Raw genomic sequence first — 9629 nt, 5'->3', positions numbered from 1 at the left:
TAGTACATTGATTTGGCAAATACACTGTGATGGCTCTTCTCGGTTGTTAACTTGACAACATCTGGAATTAACTTCAGTCCAAAAGTGGAGGGCACACCTGGGAAGGATCATTCGCCTAACCTGAAATAGATAGATCCACTTCTAAGCCAGATCTGTGAGGCAGGAAGACACACCTCTCATCTTGGCCACACCTTCTGCTGGAAGTCTGTATACGGACGTGGAAGAAGGAAGCTTCTGCTCATTGCCTGCTGGCTCGAGCTGCCTTGCTAGTGCTCCTTCACTTGCATTAGAGCTGACTTCTTCAGGAATCCTGCATCTCCTGAAGACCAGCTGAGACGTCCAGCTTGTGGACTGAGCAACTACAGGAGTTTTGGACGTTCTGTTTACAGGCAGCCATTGTTAGATTAGTTGGCCACAGTCTGTAAGTCATTCAATAAATCCTCCTTCTGGACATATAGGGAAATTCATTTCTTGTACTGTTCCTCTACAGCAGAGAACCCTAACTCAGACACATTGTGTTGTGACCTAGTCACTAGTTCCTGTGAGTGCAAATATGGTAATGTCTACTGCTTCCATTACACATATTTTTGTTGAGGTCTTATTTTCCACTCTTGTGCCAGTATCCATGTGAGATGCTACAGTCATAATCTCATGTGCTTTGCTTTCTTATAAAACAATCAGCAGGACTCTGGTGGAACAAGCCTTTAATCCCAGCACTTGGGAATCAGAGATCTTTGTGAGTTCAAGGCCAGCCTGGTCTACAGAGTGAGTTCCAGGACAGGCTCTAAAGGCACACAGAAAACCTGTCTCCTAAAACCAAAAATAAATAAAAATATAAAATATAAGGCAATCAGCATTTCTCCTACAGTGCTTCTGTGTGAGGTGCTTTAGTGCAACAAAACAATCAGTTTTGTAAAAGCACTAGAGTATTCACTGTGTTCTTAACAAACGTCATTTACTTAGGAACCTACAAGCTGATGTTGTGATTCAAGTTTATAAGCCGGTAGCATGTCCAGGAGTATCTGGCCAACACAACAAGCTCAATGGTAGCTTTGTAGTTTGTTTGTTTCATTTTGCTTTGTTTGGGCATATTGGCTTTGGATTATTGCCTTTTTTCCTTGAGTATTTTCTCCAGTTTTATGGGTTCATGTGTGTGTTTCTTGTTTCCTATTTCTGTTTGCTTGCTACTTTTTAAAGAGAGGAAGAAAGAAAATAAAGTTGAGTAAGTAGGGAAGTGGAGAAAATCTGGGAGGAATTGGGGGAGGAGAAATTATGATCCAAATATATTACATGAAAATATTTCAGAACTGGTCCCCGGGTCCTCAGCCTCGAATCACCCCTTGATAAGGACCCAGAGTTCAGTACATCCAGCAGGTCCCCTAGGCAGGGCACTTAAGGGTTTAATTCCCCTGGGCCTAGACTCTGTCTTCCTGCTTTTCCAAGACCCCACAGCCAGTCTCTGGAACCTTGGAATCAGGAGCTCTGGAATGGAGCCTGAGATGGTGCTGTGGGGCCCAGATGTGCAGGGTCCTGAAGAGAGCCAGAGCAATGCTCACAGAGGTAATGAAAGTGGGAATGAAGAGGAGAGACCTCAGCAGGAAAGTTCTGGGGAGGAGATCACCTTGGGAGATGCAGCTCAGAGTCCAGAATCCATGGACCCACCAGAGATGCCCCTGGAGAGCCCCTCCCAGTATGCCACAGCCCCTCAGGATTTCCCAGCCCCACTGGGTTCTTCCATCCCTTAGACCACCAGACCCCTATAGATCCATCAAACTCTGACATAGGCCCTTCCCCATCTAAGTGGACAAAGACCTGTGAGACCAATTGGCAGTGGGGAGCCCTCACCATCTGGAACAGCACCCCAGTAGTCACTACCAGTGAACCCAGCCTGTGGGAGTTGGTGCACGCCAGCCCTTCTGGGGCTGAGAACCATACATTGGCAATGAGTGTGGCAAGAGCTTTAGTCCGTGGTCCAAACTCTCAGGTACCAGCGCCTCCACACAGATGAACCACCCAACACAAGCTCAGAGTGTGGCAGGAGCTTCACACAGAGCTCGCAGCTGGTGCAATACCATTGCACACACGGGTAAGAAGTCCTACAAGTGCCCTGACTGTGGCATGCGCTTCAGGAGAAGCTTCAGTATGGTACAGAACCAGTGCATGCACAGGGGCCAGAAGCCCTACAAGCACATGGAGTGTGAGAAAGTCTCCTGACAAAGCACCAACTTCATCAAACACCAGCAGTCTGACACTGGTGAGAAGCCCTACAAGTGTGGTGAGCGCCAGCGTGCTTTCTACCACAGCTGGGACCTCATCTAGCACCAGGCCACACACACAGGCGAAAAGCCCTACAAATGCCCCAAGTGTGGCAAGTGCTTTGGTCAGAACCACAGCTTGCTCAAGCACCAGAAGATCCACGTGGTGGAGAAGCCATATCGCTGCACCTAGTGCGGCAAGAGCTTCATCTGGAGCTCAGAGCTGACACAAGGACCAGTGCACTCACACTGGGGAGAAGCTCTATGAGTGATTGGAGTGGGCAAGAACTTTGGCCACAGCTCCATGCTCATCAAGCACCAGTAGACACTCCTACGCGAGGAGCCCTTCAAGTGCCCCATCTGTGGCAAGACCTTCACGCTGAGTGCCACGCTGCTGCCCCATCAGTGCACACACACAGTTGAGCAGCCATACAAGTGCCCTGAGTGCAGCAAGAGCTTCAGAGTCAACTCAGGCCTCATCAACCACCAGAGCATCCACCATGAGAAGCAGCCTTATATCTGCGCCACTGCAGCAAAAGCTTCATCATGAGCTCCATGCTCATCTGCCACCAGCAGATCCACACCAGCGAGAAGCCTTATGAATGCTCTGACTGTGGTAAGAACTTCTTGCACCTCATCCATTACTGCCGCACGCACAAGGGTCAGAAGCCAGACAAGTGTCCCAACTGCGGCAAGAGCTTCAGCCAGAGCTCCAACCTCATCATGCACGTCCGCACACATATGGTCAAGAACCTCTTTGCATGCTGGGACTGATGCAAGGCCTTCCTGGAGGCTCAGGAGCTGGAGCAGCATCGCATGATCCATGAGAGAGGCAAGACACCTGCCCGGAGAGCTCAGAGCGACAGCTTGCTAGGGCTTGAGATCTTTCCCGGATGACCCCGCCACCAGGAACCAAACCCCACAAGTGTCTGGTCTGTGGAAAGAGCTTTAATGATGAGGGCATCTTCATGCAGCACCAGCGGGTTCCTACAAACCCTACAAAAATGCAGAGCCTCATAGCGCACCCCGCCCCCAAGCCTCTGCAGTTTTGCTCCCCCAGGTTCCCCTTTGGAGACAGTTCACATCCAGGTGCTTTAGAGGGTAGAGCTGACCCCTAGGAGAGTTCTTGAAATTGCTAGAGGGTCCAGAGGACTCCAAAGGCTATGTATTTTCCCACTAGAGAGGAAGCTTCCTCAACAGGGCCCTGCTCCAGCACCCTCAGCTCACCCAAGGCAGTGACATGCCCTTTCTCTTTCCTGAGTGTAGGATTGGCCTTGGGGAAGAGGCAGAGCCCAGTCCCTTCCTAAGTGGAAAGCCCTTTAAATGGTCAGAATGCAAAAAAAAAAAGCTTTGGCCTGAGCCCTGAGCTGCTGCAGCACCAGAAATTCCATGTGGGTGGGAAGCCCCCGAAGAGCTCAGAGCTGGGGAAGAGTTCCTTAGTGCTGTTGGAGAATCTCAGGAGCCCCTTGGGGGCCAGATCCTACAGCTGTTCTAATTGTGGGACCTCCTTCCTGGATCGACTAGCTTTTACCTGCCACCAGGAAACCCACACTCAAGAAAGAGCGCCCACTCCTGAGGACCCCCCTTCAGAGTCAGTCACCTTGTCCACAAACCAGGAAGTTGAGGGAGGCCTCAACTCCCGCCCCCCAAGAGCAGTAGCCACAGGGAAGAAGAAAGTCCTAAAACTCTCTTAGAGGAAAAACCTTATTTGTGCCCTGAATGTGGAGATGCCTCACAGAAGTTGTAATGCTTCTCTTGCATAGGATCTGTGACCCATGTGTATCCTTGTGAAGTAAGTTTGGAGACCAGGGTCCTCTTTCTCCTGAGAAATTGTGGAGAAAGGAGGCCAACCCCATCAGATCACAGACAAGTGGAGGGTCAAGAATGCTGGGAAGAAATAGTGCATTTGCATCAGTAATGAGAAGACAGATTGTGGGAGGGAACCACTTAGGAGCCATAGAGAAAAATTGCTGTTAGAAGCCCTATAAATAAGTATGGAACAAAACCCTTTAAGTCCATAGCAGAAAAATCCTATAAACCATAGTGGGTAAAAGCCCTATTAATTGTAGGAAGAGTTTCTAACAGGTCTCTAGACAAACCCGTAAAACTGTATCAAAATCCTTATCAGAATCCTCAGGATCCAGGAGGTATAGGGAATACAGTCAGCACTGACTTTGAGGTGCCCTGGATGATGGAGGAAACACCTGAGTTGTTCCTAGTATTCTCTCCCGGTAGCCTTGGGCAGAGAAAAGTGCTAAGCAGGGAAGTCCTGCAGGAACGCAGTTGAGCTAGAAGAAGAGAAATGGGGAGGTAATGACTATGTGCTTCCAGACCCACAGGTGAGACAAGACTTCCATTGCACTGGGGGTTCTTTGGTGAATCATATGTGCTAGGGGAAAAAAGACTGTGGGGTTTCATTATCAGTAAGAGCCCCCCCCCCATGACAAGCCATATTAAAAGCTGGACTCTGGGGTATATAACAAACCTTGAGTGTAAGAATATTGAGAAAATGTTGAGAAACCACCTCAGCTGTTAGGGGAAAGTTATGTTTGTTTGAAGGGAAGCAAAGCATGGGGGAGAAACTGCAGATGGAAGCTGGCCAGTTCCTCCTCCTCCCGGGAGCTTGTTAAACTTCAAGTGCCAGCAGATCCCAGTTCAGGCCGTCAGGGTTCTCCTCAGACACACAGGACCAGCCTTTTCCCAGCCCAGCTGGAGATGTCTACGCTGAGAGACCTCTGGGGTTTCAAGGAGCTTCTGCCACATTCTCAGGACCCACAGGTTTTACCTGAAATCTAACTGCCACAAGTCTTCCCGCAGTGGCGTCATGTTTCCTCGAATTCTGTCCTCAGTGAAGAACCACTCACTGCTAGTCAACCTCCAAAGAACAAATTCCTTCAGAGACTCCAGGCTTGTATGTGCTTGTCCTCCCTGGACTTCTCCAAGTACATGAGAGCCACTTGTGGGATCTCTGTGGTGACCAGGGATGGCAAGACATAGACAGCTTTGATTTACCAGCAACATGATCTAAACCTCAGCCTTTTGTGGGAACTCTGTAAGGCTGCCTGCAGGATGAGTCAGGCTGCCCAGGCTGGATGTCCTCACATAGCACAGACTGGACCAGAGTTCGTGAAGAGACAAATGAAAACTTGACCACCGTCTTCATCCCCAGTACTTGGATGCCCTTGAGATGGGGTGGCCAGATTTGATCCTGGCTCTGGGAAGGGACAGACTCTACCTCATCCTTTTGGCCTTTCTCTCCTTAGCCAGAAACCAGTGGAGGACATGAAAGGATGAGAAGTGCTCCCCTACCACTCCCATCTCCTCCTCAGACACCACAAGCTAGACACTTTATTATTCCAGCCAAACCTGCTCACATGAGCTCTGCGACAGAGCAGAGACAGTTGCCCTATAAAGTGATTGAAGAAAACCTTTGGTGAGAAACATCTGTAACAAAGACCCTTAAAGATGGGAAGGACTCTCTCCCATATTTGGGTTGCAAAGGGAGTGTCCTTAGCCCAGTGCTGGCAGTAGTGACTTACTGTCCAGTGTACGAGGACTAAGACACCAAGTGATATGATCCTTAGGAGTCCTGTGCCCAGAAGAGTGAACTGGATCCCCACAAAGCTGTGGAAGAGACCTCTAGTTCCATTACCTAAAAGTTTAAAAGGTAGAAACACATCATCCTTTATCAATCCTGTCCCCAAGTAGATGACTCTCAAAATTTAAAGGACCAAAATCAAGAATAGTGGGAAGAAATGCCCGTCTTCCTGGGGAGAGGGAAAAGGCAGGCCTTATACAATTACAGAGAGAGCCTTGCTGGACTCCCAAGTGCTAGCTAGGGAGAGAACCATGGAGACAGGGAGAAACCTGTCTGTATATTGAAAGAAATGTTGGTAATCAGGATATCCCTTTGAAACGGAGTAGATAATCTCTTAAGTATGAGCTGATTCGTCCCCTTCTAAAGTGGTAGCAGAAACTGGAGAGATATCCTTTGTAAAACTAGGAGCAGATTCCCTCAGACCCAGGTCTGAAAGTCTGTCATCTGAAGACTGCTGGGGGGGAGTTGGTCAGTATAACATGGCTGACTGTAAACTATTGAGGACTAAGATGTAGCATATGTAGCAGGATGCTCACCTGTCCTGGAGACAAGTAAGGGCTATGGTCTTGACTTCAGTTCTAAATGGACCATGTGGATTGGTGGTGGACCTGTGTGGTGATATTGTGTTCCCCAAAATACTGTGCACCCTAACAAACTTATCTGGGGTCAGAGACAGAACAGCCACAATATTAAACATAGAGGATAGGCAGTGGTAGCACAGGCCTTTAATCCTAGCATTCCAGAGGCAGAAATCCCTCTGGATCTCTGTGAGCTTAAGGCCACATTGGAAACAGCCAGGCATGGTGACTCATGCCTTTAATGCCAAGAAGTGAGCCTTTAATCCCAGGGAGTGATGGCAGAGAGCAGAAAGATATATAAGGTGTGAAGACCAGAAACTAGAAGCATTTGGCTAGATAAGCCTTTAGGCTTTGAGCAGCAGTTCAGCTGAGACACATTAGGATGAGGACTCAGAAGCTTCCAGTCTGAGGAAACAAGATCAGCTGAGGAACTGGCAAGGTGAGGTAGCTGTGGCTTGTTCTGCTTCTCTGATCTTCCAGCATTCACCCCAATAACTGGCCTCAGGTTTGACTTTATTAATAAGACATTTTAAGATTCCTGCTACAGACTTGTTTTCCTAGTAGGAAAAGGGCAGAGCAGAGAGCTTGTGGTAAGACCTGTTCTCTTGACCACCTCCCTCTCAGACCTAGCTACACCACAGAGGGAATCTGCTGCAGGGCCCAGAGTCCTTCTAATTGGCTCAGGAAAAGGTCCACCAGAATTAAGTCTGGAAGGCATAATGGAGCCAATTCCATACTCTATACTGGGCCAGAGCCCTCAGAAGTGCCCCTGGGGAAGAGCCTAGCAACCATGGGCAAAGAAGAGGGTGGAGATGATCTGCCCCTAAGGGGAAACTTAAAACTGTTGTTGATTATGGAGGTCAAATAGGAGCTCATAAAGGAACTGGGTATGAATCATGAATTGAGGAGAGGGCTTGAAACCATCGTGACCACCCAGTCTGAAGTGAGTGGTTCCCAGAATCCTTCGTCTCCACAGAGGAAGACTCGCTCACTTGACTTCTCCCCATGGAGTGAAGGGAAGTCCTAATTTTGAGTGTCGTGTGTCAGTAACAGTGCTGTGTACCAGTGTCTCACTGAGTAGTTGAAGAGAATATAGGGAGTCAGACTTTCCAAAAAAAAAAAAGAAAGAAAATATTTCAATAAGAAATTCACAATTACTGCAATTTAAAAAAAATGAAGAATAAAAAGGTAGTTAGAGAAAGACGGGTGAATAAGGAAGGAATTGGGGGTAAAACGCCAAATATGATTAAAGCATATTGTTAAAAAGTGTATATAATTGATACTGGTTACTGTGCAGAAAGGTCATGACGCATGAGCCATGACAAAACCCACTATCAGGGTTTTATTAGGAGAAAGGGGGGTCAGAAGAACCAGGCCTGCAGAGAACAGAGAGAGGGAAAGAGAGAGAGAGATAGTGGGGACAGGAGAGAACAGCGGGGGGGGGGGTCTGTATCTGGCTTTTTAAAGGATTCTCGTGAACATGCACAGGTGGGCTTACGGAGCTATGCCACGCATGCACAGATTGTGTGACCACACCATGCACATGTTATCACCAGCGCACACTGATGACATGAGACACAAGGCCCCTTCCTTAGCTCCTGAATCGTGCATGTACGGTCGGTCATGCAGCTGGAGTGGCGGTAGAATCCTAACATTCCAGACTTTTTGCTTGCTATAAAGAAGCAAGTGAACAGGAATAGGGGCATCATTTCTCCCAGAAAAACTGCTTCCAGCTGACTTGGTGGCCATTGGTTGACTCTTGGGGGTGGGTAGAGAGGCTTCTGAGGTAGACAGGCATCCTGGGATGGCGGGCTGTTGTCTGCTGCCTCGGAGCTGTTCATCTTTCTTGGCTTGGTATTCTGGCTACTTTTGTGTCTGACAGGATGCTGATGAGACAGAGAAAAGCTTAGAAGAAAGAATTATTATTATTATTATTATTATTATTATTATTATTATTATTATTATTATTTCCTTTGGGGGGTTCCCAGGGTGATAGAGGGGATCCCGAGGCCAGGAAAGTATGGGTTTGGCACTTATCTTGAAGTAGATCCAACCTGCTGGATGGGTTTAAGCTGGTTTCTGGAGCTTAGGAAATTTTTTGAACATATTAAGAAGCAGCCATGAGAAAAATTAAAGTCTTGAGCTAGTGACCATTGTAGTGTTTAGTACTCTGCTGGTTAATCTTAATGAGAGAGAGAGAGAGAGAGAGAGAGAGAGAGAGAGAGAGAGAGAGAGAGAGGGAGAGAGAGAGAGAGACAGAGAGACAGAGAGACAGAGAGACAGAGAGACAGAGAGACAGAGAGACAGAGACAGACAGAGAAATTGGAACAAGTTTTTAATAATTTTTACCTGAGATAAGCTTTACCAGAAACAAAGTATTTTAAGGCACTTGTTTTCTTTATTAGTTTAGCATCCAAGACACAGGTGATCAATTGCTGAGAGTATTTAACAGTAATAGATGGTTATATTAGAGTCTATTTTTTTTTTGCAGAGCCCAGTCCCTTTTTGGTCTGGAGGTGTAAATACCTTTTAACTGTTACTGTTCCTTTACCACCTGGGTATATATTTGATGATCCTTGGGCTCCAGCTCTATGGTGATCCTGTAATAATTAGCTGAGTAGTTAATTAGAAGAGGGAACCAGGGAGAGCAAACCTTGTGGGGTGAGACCTCATTCTTCTGGAATTGGGGACAAGGCAGTGGATCCTGATGTCCTCTAGAACTTGAGAGAGAGCAGGGCCCTGTCTGTGTCACTGCTGACCAGTCTAGAGTGAGGCACATGGAGGGAGAAAATGAAATGAAAGCTCCTACCTTAGCTGGAAAATCTTTTCCCATTAAGTATCCCTAAAAATCTGGTGAGGTGGGTAAGGCTGTCCCCCTACCCCAACAATAGGGAAATGAGAAGGAGAGGTGGGACCCCAAAACTCCCTCAGGACTGAGTAAGTGGCTCCAGTGTCCAGAAGGAAGGAGATGGGTTGCCCAGATGTTATTATTACTACCCTGGCTTCCCTGTATGAAATGGGAGTGGCCGGGGTGGGAACCGGGCAGCTTCAGTCATCACTGAATGCCAGGCCTAGGAAGTCAGCCAGAGGGTGGTCCAGATCTGATGTTCCCATGCCGCTAGGTGCAACTGGGGCAATCAGCTGATCAGCGGCCCTTCTGGCAGCATTTTGGGCAAGGCCCTATCAGTGCCCCCTGTC

At 47.9% G+C, this 9629-nt stretch overlaps 1 pseudogene; it reads left to right on the top strand.

The window, feature by feature from the left end:
- The first annotated feature begins 1487 nt into the window (after nucleotides 1–1487).
- Nucleotides 1488–4046, top strand: LOC128095340 (zinc finger protein 629-like; annotated as a pseudogene).
- Nucleotides 4047–9629: the final 5583 nt, after the last annotated feature.

Source organism: Peromyscus californicus, unplaced genomic scaffold (assembly GCF_007827085.1).
Source record: "Peromyscus californicus insignis strain IS unplaced genomic scaffold, ASM782708v3 Scaffold_4__1_contigs__length_199733344, whole genome shotgun sequence".
NCBI classification, from domain to species: domain Eukaryota; kingdom Metazoa; phylum Chordata; class Mammalia; order Rodentia; family Cricetidae; genus Peromyscus; species Peromyscus californicus.
This window is presented reverse-complemented; position numbering and strand designations above follow the sequence as displayed.